This window comes from Pantherophis guttatus, chromosome 15, assembly GCF_059756535.1.
Source record: "Pantherophis guttatus breed Tessera chromosome 15, ASM5975653v1, whole genome shotgun sequence".
Taxonomy (NCBI): domain Eukaryota; kingdom Metazoa; phylum Chordata; class Lepidosauria; order Squamata; family Colubridae; genus Pantherophis; species Pantherophis guttatus.
In genome coordinates, this window is record NC_142077.1 from 15,696,917 (window position 1) to 15,709,045 (window position 12,129).

At 52.3% G+C, this 12,129-nt stretch overlaps 1 pseudogene; it reads left to right on the forward strand.

Annotated features, from left to right (window-relative positions):
* Positions 1 to 433: 433 nt before the first annotated feature.
* On the forward strand, positions 434 to 1,450 carry LOC148111983 (uncharacterized; annotated as a pseudogene).
* The last annotated feature ends 10,679 nt before the right edge of the window (positions 1,451 to 12,129 follow it).

The window sequence follows — 12,129 nt, forward strand, 5'->3', positions numbered from 1 at the left end:
CTCCTCTTTACTGCTGTGAGAGGACAGTGAAGTCCGATGGACCCGCGCCGGAATTGGCGGACTCTCTCTCTCTTGGATCTTGTTGTCTGAGACTATGACCTTTGAATTCCTGGCCTTATTCATTCTCCCAGGCAAATTGGGATGTATTCATCGGCCAAACTCTTGGCGCTGCGAGATTCCCCCCTCTCCCAGGCCTGGTCCTCTACGTTAACGAGGGCCTACCTTAATGAAAGGTTTAGGGACCCCGAGAGGTGGCATGTGGCAAGGAGGAGGGTGAGGGTTTTTTTAAAAGAGGGCTTTTAATTAATTTTTAGGGGGTTCTGGGGAGGGTGTGGGTGGGGGTAGGAATGGACCTGGGGGGGTCCTCAGAGTTTCAGAATGGCAGAGTGAGTCTGAGGGTCATGGCGGGAGAAGACGGGGAGAGGGTTTAGAAATGGCACCGGGGGAAGAGGGGAAGGGCAATTCCATCAGCACAGTGGGTGGGAGAGGCAGATATGGCAGGCGCAGGGGGCCGTATCACATTCGGGGAGTATGCACCCGCTATTTGTGAGTGATGGCGTGCTCTGGCCCCTGGGAAGCCTCCTGTAATCCTGGTTGCGCAGACCCTCAGGGCCCGAGCCTTCAGCTGATGTTGTGCAACGTCAAGTCTGCCGTAACTAAAGCCCCCCTCATTCATGATTTAATTCAGGAGGGGGGTGCAGACCTGGCGGGGATTACAGAAACCTGGTTAGGCCAGGAGGGTGGGGTTCCCCTCGTTGAGATGTGCCCACCAGGTTTCCAGGCATTTCATCAGCCGAGGGCCCAGGGGAGGGGTGGAGGGGTAGCGGTAATTATTAAGGAAGGTCTGGATCCGAGGGAGGCCACTGTTCCTCAGGTAGCCGGTTGTGAGTCCCTCTTTGTGAAGTGGATTCATGGGGTGCAGATGGGTCTGCTGATCATGTACCTGGCTCCCCCCTGCCTGAGCTGCTGGACGTAATAGCCGGGGTGGTGGTGGATACCCCCAGACTTATGGTTATGGGGGATTTCAACCTGCCATCCATTGGTGAAACATTGGAAGCAGCTCGGGAGTTCATGGCTTCCATGACGGCCATGGACCTGACCCAGTTAGTTCATGACCCCACCCACATCAGGGGACACACACTGGACTTGATTTTCATCTCTGGTCAGTGGCTGAATGATCTTGATTTAGGGGAGTTAGTCATCAATCCCTTGTCATGGACAGATCATTTGCTCCTTCAGCTGGACTTTCGGACTGCTTCCCTTCCTCGCAGGGAGATGGAACCGATCAGGTGGTTCCGTCCCAGGTGCCTGATGGACCCGGATAGGTTCCTGATGGAGCTTGGGCCATTCCCAGAGGCTCTGGCTCACGACTCGGCTGAAGAACTGATAGCCGCCTGGGATAGGGCGGCTGCTGGAGCTTTGGACCGCGTCATGCTTTTGTGGCCTCTGACCCGGTGCCAATCTCAATTAGCTCCTTGGTTCTCCGAGGAGCTGAGAGAGATGAAGCGCCGGAAAAGATGCCTAGAGAGTGATTGGAGGGCCAGCCATACCAAATCCAATAGGACACTGTTAAGGTCTTATGTGAAGACCTACCTAGTGGCAATAAGAGTGGCGAAATGTAACTATTTCTCCACTCTTATTGCATCTGCAGAGAACCGCCCAGCTGCCCTGTTTAGGGTGACCCACTCCCTTCTGCAGATGGTGGTGTGGGATGACCCCTTGCAGGGTAGAGCTGAGGATTTTGTGCAATATCTGCATGATAAAATTGCTCAGATTCGGGACAGCCTGGACTCTGATTGGGTACCTCGGATGGGATGATGGGGGCGGATCTTGAGAATGTTATCTGGGAAGAGTTTGATCCTGTTGCTCCCAAGGACGTGGACAGGATTTTAGGGAGACTAAACGCTACCACATGTTTATTGGACTTGTGTCCCTCCTGGTTGGTACTGGCCTCCCGGGAGGTTACACAAGGCTGGTTCCAGGGCATTATCAATGCTTCTCTGAGTGACGGTGTCTTCCCGGCCATCTTGAAAGAGGCGGTGGTGAGGCCCCTCCTCAAGAAGCCTTCCCTGGACCCGGCTATATTAGCTAATTATCGTCCGGTCTCCAACCTTCGCTTTGCCCTTGTCACTTCCTGTCTGGACTACTGTAACGCTCTCTACATGGGGCTCCCCTTGAGGAGCACCCGGAGGCTCCAACTGGTCCAGAATGTGGCCGCGCGAGTGGTTATGGGAGCAACTCGTCGCTCCTGGGTAACTCCCCTCTTGCGTGAGCTGCACTGGCTCCCAGTGGTCTTCCAGGTGCGTTTCAAGGTTCTAGTCACCATCTTCAAAGCGCTGCATGGCTTAGGACCGGGATATCTACAGGACTGCCTTCTGCCACCAAAATATCTCCCACCGTCCGATACGCTCTCACAGAGAGGCCCTCTTCAGGGTGCCGTTGGCCAGACAATGTCGGCGGGCGGACCCCAGGGGGAGAGCCTTCTCTGTGGGGGCTCCTGCCCTATGGAATGAACTGCCCCTGATATAAGAAGGATTCCCGACCTCCGCGCCTTCCGTCGGCCTCTAAAGACTCTGTTGTTTCACCAAGCCGGCCTGACTGAATAGATAATTTTTAAATGGGCTTTTAATTGGTTTTAAAGGGGTTTTAGCAAGGGTTTTAAACTACGGCCAAATAGTTTTAAATTATTTTAATAGTTTTAATTTTTGTGTTGGATTGTTTTAATATGGCTGTAAACTGCCCTGAGTCCTTCAACTCAACTCAACTCAACTCAATTAAATCCATCATCTAGAATTGAGAGTTTTGGGAGCTCCATGCAGGGAATACATGGCACCTGTGGCTGAAATAACAAATAAATCTGATATTTGTTTGCATAGTGATGAAAGACAGATTGGGGGGTGGGGCCAGTTTATGCAGGACCATGTCACAGATCTGAAATAGCTGCCAGCTGAGTTGGAGCCAAAATTTACTTTATTTTGAAAGCTAATGCTCAAGGGCATCGCACAAAAGGGCTGATGCAATAGTGCAGCCAGTCTCTAAGAACAAAATCAACTTTAGTGAAAAACTAGTTTTTTGAACTTTGCAGAGTTAAAAAAAATGAGAGAGAGAGAGAGGGAGGGAGGGAGAGAGAGGAAAGGAAAGAGAGAGGGAGGGAAAGAGAGAGAGAGAGAGGAAGCGGGGGAGAGAGAGAGAGGGAGGGAAAGAGAAATAATATTACAATTTTTTTTCTTTTTTATTGTTCAAAAGCAGAAAAAAATGAAGGGGCATAAAAGTGCATTTATCACGTTTTTCTTAGAATAATTAGCTGAACTCTGTGTTGTTTATCATTATTTTAGGTAGTAAAACCTCATTATTCAGGTTAAATTGCCATGCTGTGATAAAAAATATGAGAGAGAGGGAGGGAGGGAGGGAGGGAGAGGGAGGGGGACATTAGAAAAAACCAAGTGAAAAAAGATGGAGAAATCAAGGCTGCCTCTCACCCCATGGAGGGAGGGGAGGGAGGGAAGGGGAGCTCAGGACCCTCGTGTTGCAGATGGAAAGCTGATCTTCAAAATCCAACTTCCATTCTCTGAGACTAGGGAATGAGGAAGCCCATGTCCCATGTTCCCCTGCCACCCTTTCCCATGCACAGGCCAGGCAAGGGGGCTCTTGCAGGGATGCCAGACAGGCCTCTGCCCGGCTGAGTGGGGAGCCCCTCTTGGGAGAAGGAAGCTGGGGAGCCTGGTGGTGGGGGAGGGAAGCAGATCTGCAAAATCTCCCTCCAGGTTCCATCTTCTGAATCCTGGAAACGGGGGAGACCATATCCCATGTTGCTCAGCCACCTCTTTCCATGCATGGGTCACCCAGGGGAAAGCAAAGCCCAGACCCACGGAGAAAGCCCAGGATGGCCAGGGAGGAGGAGGGGATCTGGGGCATTCCTGGGAAGAGACTAACCTGGTTTATGGGTCCCAGAGTTGAATGTTGGGGGGACGCAGCCCCCGGGGTTTCTCCAGCCTCGCTTGGGCTCCGTGTCTTTCCAGGAGAGGCTCCTGTGGGGGAGAAGCCATGCAGGGCTGGGTCTTCCGAGGGGGATCCAGGGTTGCCCTGAGGGAAAAGACAGCCAGCCTCACCCTGGAGGGGACCCTCCGTGACTCAGAGGAAGATGTGGGTCCCCTGTGGCCCCTCCAGAGCCCCCAGCTGAGGAGACCCTCTTCATTAGAGCCTTTGCTGGGGAAGGGGCTTAAGTCCCCCTCCCTGTGTAATTGTGGGAGCTTTTGCCTCTTTCTCATCCCCCCCAAAGCTTTGAATTTTGCTCTTTATTTGACTCCCCCCCCCACTTTGGCTTGGCTTCTTCAGCCTCTTCTCCATCTGTAATGATTGCCTCTCCTTCCAACTTAAGAAAGTAAAGACTCTTGAAACATGATAGTTCAAAAGGATCCTTTTATTAAGCAGGAGAGATAGCAACTCAGTTAAAGAAAGATCTGAATACCCTTAGACAAGACAAGTAGGATTAAGGCAGTAGAGACCCCTCCCTTTAAATCAGAATGCAGATTTTAGCCAATACACAAGTGTGAAGATGTTTTCTTTACTAGTTTCCCTGAGAACCCGAACAAACATGGATTCCCACCATTATCGTTTAAAGTGAAACAACCCACATGGCTATCATAAACATTCCTCCACGTTAAGAGGATCTCAGGGCTCTTTGGTGCCAGGATATAGGTTGTAAAATATCTGTTGACAAAGGCAATGCTAGTAAATCGAATCCAAGTCTCCCCCTTCTCCCAATTGATTGGCACTTTTAGGGATCTGACAGGAGGTTTAAATTGATTGGTTCACACTACAGGTGGGAAATTCAAGAGATCTCAGTGGCTGAGCTGTCAGACAGCTCCCTTCAAAAGAGGGAGCTCACTGACTTCTTGTACCAGTCTACCAAATAAACGAGCTGTTGTCTTAGCCAAGAGTCCTGCCTCTTCACTTGACCCACACTTAACACTTTCCACACTCCATGCATGGATCTGGTTTCCTCCTGAGGGGATCCTTTGATGGGAAGGGAGGGATCTCCTCTTCCTGAGACTCTTTCCACCCTTCAAGGGTTGAAATGGTTTCTCCTCTTGGCTCTATGGCTGCTTTTCATCTGGCCTTTTGAGGTCCCCATTGAGATGGAGGGGACTCTCCTCCCGGGTTACGTCCAGTTCCTTGCAAGATTTGGCTCCTCCACTCCTAGACACAAATAAAGAAATTCCCATTCAAATACAGGAACAAGAGATCCGTCTACCTACTTTGTGTGTCTTCTTTTACCACCACCAATATATTTTTCTTCTCTGCTTATAATTGGAGGATCCTGGGGCTGTTTTCCTTCTGACTCCGTCCCAGACAATTTAAGGCCTCCTTGCTGGGCCTTTCCTGTGGGTCACAAGAGAAACTGATTTGTCTCTATTCCTAAATGGGTCCCACTTCCGTTAGACTCAGAGAATGAGGGAGTGGCAGGAAAGACCGGACTAAAGAGGAAAAAGTCACCTCTAAGAAACCATAAACCTTTTTTCCATCTCCTGCAGAGGGGAGTGAAATGGGGCCTGAAGGAGCTTTTCCTCCAGGAGCCCCTCCTGCTTCTAGAAAGCCCCCTCCTCGTCCTTGTTTCTGCCCCTCCACAAGGGGAGACTTTGCTTCTTGGAGAACCCACAACTTTCCTTTCCTCTCTTTGGGAAGACAAAGGGGTCCCGAGAAGAGAGACCAGGGTCCTTCTCCAGGTGCCTGAAGGTCCCAGCGCTTTGGATGGGGGACAAAACCTTCAGCTGAACCTGGCAGGAGTGAAAGGGGGGGGCTCAGTTGTTTTCTCCTTTTGGTTCTGGGATTTATCATCTCTGAGGATGGATGGGGGAGCACCAGCCCAGAACCCCCCAGGGCCTGATCTGGGGGTCCTTCTGTAGCCACAACTCCTGCCTGAGGATCAGGGGGCAGCCGTAGTTAGGAGGGGCCATGGCAGAGTTTTGGGTTTTGCCCCAGTTGCTTCCTTTCCTCGGCCACCTGGCTCCCTTCACGGCCAATCATGCCCTGCTCACCCCCAGGATGGACTACTGCAGAGCTCTCTCTGTGGGGCTGCCCTTGGAGAGCGTCCGGGGACTCCGACTGAGGCAGAAGGCAGCTGCGAGGACAGTTGTGTCTCTGCTGAAACAGCGATGGACAAAGAACAAAGGGACCTCGACTTACAACGGTTCTTTTAGTGATGGTTCAAAGTTAGGAGGACACAAAAAAGGACTTATGACCGTTTTTCATGCTTACAATTATTGCAGTATCCCCATGGTCACGGGATCAATACTCAGATGCTTGGTAACTGTCTCAAATTTATGACGGTCGTAGTGTCTCGGACTCAGGTGATGGCCTTTGGGACCTCCTGGCAAGCAAAGTCAATGGGAAGCCAGATTCGCTTAACGACCGTGTTGCTAACTTAACAACTGCGGTGATTCACTTAACAACTGTGGCAAGAAAGGTTGTAAAATGGGGCAAAACTCACTTAACGACTGCCTTATTTAGCAACATAAAATTCTGGGCTCCATTGTGGTCATTAGATGAGGACTGTCTATAGACTTATTTGGAAGCCTCCTTCCCAAGTGGTGAAGTGACATTCGACACAAAGACACACAATTGCGCACAAAGGACCAGAGTGCAACTGTGACAGAAGGGGATGAATGGAGGCAGGTGGGAAGTCCTGGGATTTGGCTGCCTTCAGACGGAGCCCTTCCTCCCCTGGGATGAGTCCCGAGTTAGATCCCCCAGGGGGATCTCACACACACACACACACAGAAACACACACAGTGTGGCTGTTGGGGGGGGGCTGTGCAGGTTCCCTCTTGCCTGGGAGGGGTCCCCTCCATGACAACCTCTTCACCTGGAAGCCAAGAAAAGGGGGAGTCAAAGGCAGCAGACAAGAAGGGCTGAATTCGAACTCTTTGCTGCCATTTTGCCAGCTCTGAGCCAGCCGGGAGAAGGGAAACGATCCAGGGAAAGCAAAGGGGAAGAGAGATTTTTTCTTTCCGGCCTCCGTCCCAGAAAAGACCAGCAGGGAGGCATGGAAGACGCAGGAAAACGGATCAGCTCTTCTCCCCTGTTGGGAATCCTCCCCCTGCGGCTCCTCCTCCTCTTCTGGGCTGAGGAAGAAGCCTTCTGCTGGGGAAAGGTCTCCCCTCCCCCGTCCCAAATCCAGCTCTGGTCTCCAGGGACAGGATGGCCGGAGCTGCTCCGGGACCCACAGATGCCCCATCTGAGCTTCTGGAGTCTTCCTGCTTCAGCCACAAAGGATGGTGGAGGCAGATGCCATTTTCCCAGGGCCCCTCCAGGTAACACAACTCTTGAAGTGGGGATGTTGTAGACCAAAACTTGTGTGGTTCCTTCCTGCGGGTTGTTTGTCCTGAGGATCGGCCAGAGCTTCCCTAGAGGCCCATTTCCCAGAATGGGGGGGGGGGCTTTTCCCCACCTCTGCTGCCCTGCAAACCCCCCTTTTCCATGGGGAAGACATGGAACCTCCTGGACCTGCCAAGAGGAAAGTGGTTTCTGGAGACCAGGAATTCCCTCGGCCTGTTCCAGGAGCTCTTTACCCCTCCAGACAGGGAGAAGCTTCCCTTGTCACACGAGATCCTTTCCTCTCTCCAACCAATCCCACTGATCTGGGATCTTGTTAGGAAAACACCTCCAGATTAAAGAGTATTTTGGGGGGTGCAATCCGATGGGATGCAGCTGCCCCTCTTCCCCCCAAATAACCAGCATTCCCCCCAACACAGTCCTGGCTAGGCTGTTTTCTCCTTTGGCTTTGCAAAGGGGGACTTTTCTCATTTCTCTTGATCTGAAAGGGTTCGGGGCAGCCAGCAGCACATTCTGGGGCCTCTGCCCACCTGCTCCGGGCACAGAATCTGCTTCTGTCCCTTTGGGCCAGCACCAGTGGTTCTTCCAGGGTCTCTGGTTGAGAAGGGCGTCCAAAGTGCCTGGGATCTCTGGTCCCTCCAGGCTGGCTCTTCAGGACCAGGCAAGCATCCCTCTCTGGGGTCCCAAGTGGGTCCCCTAAGTGGATGGAGAGAGTCTGCCCAGAGCTCCCTTCCTTGGAGTTGGGCAGAAACGGCCCTTCCCAACCTTCTCCCTCCCTTTTGGCCTCCCACCTGCGGAGGGGAGGGGGATCCAGCCAGGCTGAGTCTTGGATGGGATTAGCCCATCAACCTCACAGTCCATCTAAGGGGCCATAAGGGGTCAGGCAGGCAGACTGTTTGACAGATTTAATGATATGGAGGTTTAGATCCCACTCCTTCCCACGAGGATCCCCCAACCTCACTCCACTCTGAGTCTTGGAGAGGATTGACCCACCCAACTTTCTGCTGGAGTGCCATAAGGGCCCCAGACAGATACACAGACACACACACACACAGAGGGAGGGGAAGGCTTGTATCTCTCTCCCTCTCAGGAGGGGTCCCAAAACACCCCCCTCCCAGCAAGGAACCCCCAGCAATGCTGCCAGCAGCTCCTTTCCTGCAGGGAAATCCTGGATTGTCCGGGGGGGGGGCAGTGATCACTTTGGGAGTCTCCTCAGCAATGCTGGGGACACCCCCAAAGGGCAGGAGGGGACCTTCCTGGTGCTCCCAAAGAGCATCCAAACATTCCTGGCAGGGAGAGGAAAAAAAGCCTAAAAGGAGAGAAATTCCTGTGTTGGCTGTGATTGTGGCTGGGAGGAGATAGGAAACCCCCCTCCTTGCAAGAATCCCCCCCTGCAGCCTTCCATCTGGTGGGACCCTGGGGATGCTCCTCCTGGCCCCTCCCTCCTGCCAGGCCCCCTTGCAGCCTCTTGGCCCTGTAGGGGGGGCTGGAAGGTGTCTGGGTGCAAAGGGCAGGGGGGAGAGGGGACCCACATGTCTTTCCATCAGGCGGGGGAGCGAGGGAAGCAGAGACAGAAAAAGGGCAGATGCGCATGCTGAGTTCTCTTTTGAGGGTCGCAGGCTGCCAGGACTTCACCGCTTACGGAGGGCTCCCCCTGCTGGTCCCTGCCGGCCATGGAAGCTCTGCTTGCAAGAGACATGCCTTTTGCCTCCTTCATGCCGCCATCCAAGCGGGGTTAGATCTGATGGGTGGGGGGAGTGTATGAGGGGGACACAGAGGAGATGCCAATTGACAGTCTTTAGTCCATAGTACATAGGCCACCTCATTTATGCTGGTCTGATTGAGGCGCAGTGCAAGGGTTAAGGCCAGAGAGGTGTTGAGTCCTAGAGTGGAAAGGAGTTCCAGTTTCCTTGCAAAAGATCCTCCCATGTGGAATTCTTCCCCCTCCATCCAGGAGCGACTGCGGGCAACATTCTCTCGCGCATGCTCCGTTTGTCCTCTGAAGCCACGGAGGCCACTTCTCCAGGGCGTTCTGTGAGCAAGGCTCGGAGGCTTCCCTCAAGCTGGGGGGGGCTCTGAGGGGGGGGACTCACGAGGCAATCTGGCTCCACTCTGCGCCCTCCTTTTCCCTGCGTTGAACTGTTCAGATGGGTGCCACTGGGGGGTTTGGGGGGGGCTGTTGGGGGGAGGCTACAAGGGGCCTTTCTGGCAGGTGCTGCTAAAAGGGCCTGGCTGCCCCTCCCCATGGGAAAGGAATGGTGGATTCTCCCAGGGGGTGTGGGGGAGAAGTCTGGTATTAAGAGAGAATTATGGGTTTTGTGGTCCAGGATATCTGTTGGAGGGTGGAGTTCTGGGATTGTTCTAGTGTTTCTTTCAATTTCTCTTTCCCCTCCTCCCCTCTCACACACACATAAACTATCACAAATCTCAGAGTAGAATATTGATAACTACCCAGCTCAGCAAAGTGACGTCTCTCCTCCACATCTGGAGGAGCCCCAAAGGTACCATTCCCAGCCAACTCCCCAGTGGAAGAGGGGGAAAGTTCTTACCCCACCATGTCTGGAGGGCCCAGGACCCCCAACCCATACAGAGGGGCTTGCAGGGGGGCATTGAAGGGGGACAATACAAGGGACTCAAGAAGAAACTTGCACCAATTGGAAGAAAGCAGAGCTCTCTTTTGGGAAAATGGAAAAGGGGGGTCTTTTGGGGGGTGATCCTGGGTGGCAGAAAGAGGGCTCCCTTTGCCCTCAGCTCTTCTTTTTCCCAGAGTAGCCCCCTTTGATGGGAAGGGATCCAGGCAGCCCTGATCTCCAGTGTGGAGGGAAGTGCAGAGTCTGAAATTGCTCAGTGAAACTTTTTGCCTGAAGCCAAGTTCTCTGGCAGGAAAGTTTTCCATTCAGGGCCTTTGGGGCCAAGAGGGAGAAGAGAGAAGCTGCCCCCAACTCCCTGGGTCTCTGCCCAAAGTTTCCCAGGAGGATTCGGCCAAAGAGCAGAGAGGAAACTCGGAGGATAATAATTCTCCCTCTCAGGAGGGATCCCTGGATAATTCAATCACTTCTTGAACTCTGAGATTGTTGGGCATTTCTCTGGAGGGAAGTGAGAGGGAAATAATCCCCATGTGGTTCATAATGGTAGAGTAGAGATGGAATTAAATCTGTCATCTAGAATTGAGAGCTTTGGGATCTACAGCCTTGAAATTGGCCCCAGAGGGAATTCACGGCACCTGTGGCTGAAGATAAAAAGAAATGTGACATTTGTTGGCATAGCAATTAGAGAGAAAACCTCAGGGGATAGTTAATGCCCGAGCATGTCACAGATCTGTTTGTTGAGTTGGAGCCAAACTTTACTTTACTTTGAAAGCTGATGCTCAATGACAAAAGGGCTGATGTAATAGTGTGGCCTGACTCCAAGAACTAAATGAAAAAATAGTGAAAAACTACTTATCAGAACTTTACATAGTTGGGAAAAAAAACCACATGCACAGACAAACAGAGAGAGCGAGAAGTGAGAGAAAACCAAGTGAAAAGAGATGGAGAAATAAAGGAAGCAACTCACCCCTGGAAAGGAGGGAGGGAGGGAGGGATATGGAAAGCTGTTATGCAAAATCCCCTTCAAACTTCCATTCTCTGAGACCAGGGAATAAGGAAGCCCATATCACATGTTCCTCTGCCTCCCTTTCCCATGCCCAGGCCAGGCAAGGGGCATCTTGCAGGGATGCCAGACAGGACTCTGCCTGGATGAGTGGGGAGCCCCTCTTGGGAGAAGGAAGCTGGGGAGCCTCATGGTGGGGAAGGAAACAGAGCAAAATCTCCCTCCAGGTTCCATCTTCTGAGTCCTGGAAATGGGGGAGACCATATCCCATGTTCCACTGCCACTTCTTTCCATGTATGGGGCACTCAGGAGAAAGCAAAGCCCAGACCCATAGAGAAGGCCCAGGATGGCCAGGAAGGAGGAGGGGATCTGGAGCAGCTCCCCACCCTCCACCCCCCATTCCTGGTGTTGGAAGGGAAAATCCATCTGGTTCAGTTCCAATCCGGAGAAAGATGCTGGAAATAAAATGGAGGCTCCTTGGGAAGAAGGTCCATTGATTGATGAAGCAGAACCAGCAGGGTTCTGGACCAGCTGAACAACTAGCTGGACGAATGCCAGGATTTTGTGCAGGTCCTGAAATGCTGCTTGGGGGGGGTGCGGGGGTGGGGGGGTTGTTCAATGCCTGAAATGCCCTTAGGAAATTGTGCCATGTAGTGAGCTCTGTGTCTTCTGCTAAATGGTGGTGGGTTAATTCTGAAGACAGAGTCTGCTTTCTGTCTTTAAAAGCCTCTTTCTCCATTTCTCCTTTGGGGAAATATAATATTCTGCATTTTTCATATTTCCCAAAATATTTCATTCTTCTAGGAGTGGGTGGGGGAAGGGGGCTTCCCACACTGGGAAGAGACGAACCTGGTTTATGGGTCCCAGGGTTGAATGTTGGGGGGATGCAGCCCCCGGGGTATCTCCAGCCTCACTTGGGCTCCGTGTCTTTCTAGGAGAGGCTCCTGTGGGGGAGAAGCCATGCAGGGCTGGGTCTTCCAAGGGGGATCCAGAAGAGAGAGGGAGAGAAAAAATTGTGTCTGTCTTATTGAGCAACATGTGAGTTGGCAAATTCTTGGTGCAGGGCTTTAATTCCTTATAGAAGGGAGGAATGTAAACCAGCATTTTTCAAACTTGGAATTTTAAGATGAATGGATTTTTAATTCCCAGAATTTCCTGGCCAGCATGATGAAGTCCCTGCATTGTTGGGTGGGGAATTCTGGG